Below are 1,293 nucleotides of genomic sequence, written 5' to 3' on the forward strand. Positions count from 1 at the left end.
TTTATAAAACCTAAACATTTAAATTAACCTTTGCATTTCAAATCAGATGAATGTTTGAAAGTTTGCATTTTTAATGATGCTACCAAAAAAGTAATAGCGTCTCAGCTACATCACACCTAGTGCATTTAATTTCAGCCAATCTCCTTATGGATGGATAGAGGTAAGAAGTTTATAGAAGTGACTGTCTGAGTTGGCCTTAAAGAAACAAAATGCGAATTTACACAAGTAAAATCTCAGCACACATATATGGAAAAATGCAACTCTAAAACTCTGTACCTGAATTTAATGCCATCATGAGTTCCAACTCTTCCTGGTATTTTTAAAAGGATCTATGTTAGTTCCATGTAAATAAAAGAATAGTCAAATAAGGGTTTTCTCAGTCAACTTAGCATTTCCTCGTCTGTTTCTTCCTACAGTAGATAACAATTGTGAAAAAGCACATGCATGTCAATACATAAACAGAAAATCATTTCACTCTAGGTTTATATAGAGAGACATACATGGTGGGGACATCAGGTAATCTGGTTCTAACATTGTCATTTAAATCCAATAACACTAATCGCTTCTTGGCCTTTGGGCTAAGATGAAGTGTAGTATCTGTTCTTATCAGTGAATCCAGTAGCATTCACTGAGACGTTTGGCTCCGATATGACGTCTTACGGTCAAACTTCTATTTGCTACAGCAATTTTCCTACTCAAACTGTGAGGTCTCTTCAAGTACCACTCTTTACCATATGTCTCCCTAACTTAGGGATCTTTTGATTTCAGGTAACAGAATAATTATTAAAAAGAGAGTTAAAGAAGAGAGGTTTACTTTTACATATAATAATAAGTACAGGAGGCTGAGTGTGGTGGTTCGCGCTTGCATTCCCAGCACGTGGGGGGGGCCGAGGGGAGTGGATCACTTGAGCGCAGAAGTTCGAGACAAGCTTAGACAATGTGGCGAAAACCCTTCTCTACAAAAGATACAAAAATTAGCCAGGCATGGTGGTCAGCACCTGTAGAAACAAGTACTAGATAGGCCGAGGTGGGAGGATTGCTTGAGCCTATGAGGTTGAGGCTGCAGTGAGCCATTAGCGTGCCACTGCACTCTCAGCCTGGGTGACAGAGCCAGACGCTGTTAAAAAAAAAAAAAAAAAAAAAAACGGAGTACAGGAGTAACTTGTTTTACAATTAACTCATTAAAATGACAATGTCAAGACTCTGGGTGACTTCACTGTTTTGGTCCTCTCCTTGTGTCTACAAGCTGGATGTTATAGTTTCAAATATTATCTAATCTCATAATGCTAGTAA

The 1,293-nt window shown here is 38.1% G+C and overlaps 1 pseudogene; it reads left to right on the forward strand.

Moving 5' to 3' along the window:
* Positions 1–558: 558 nt before the first annotated feature.
* LOC112429636 (U2 spliceosomal RNA) lies at positions 559–700 on the forward strand (annotated as a pseudogene).
* Positions 701–1,293: the final 593 nt, after the last annotated feature.

Source organism: Macaca nemestrina, chromosome 4 (assembly GCF_043159975.1).
Source record: "Macaca nemestrina isolate mMacNem1 chromosome 4, mMacNem.hap1, whole genome shotgun sequence".
NCBI classification, from domain to species: domain Eukaryota; kingdom Metazoa; phylum Chordata; class Mammalia; order Primates; family Cercopithecidae; genus Macaca; species Macaca nemestrina.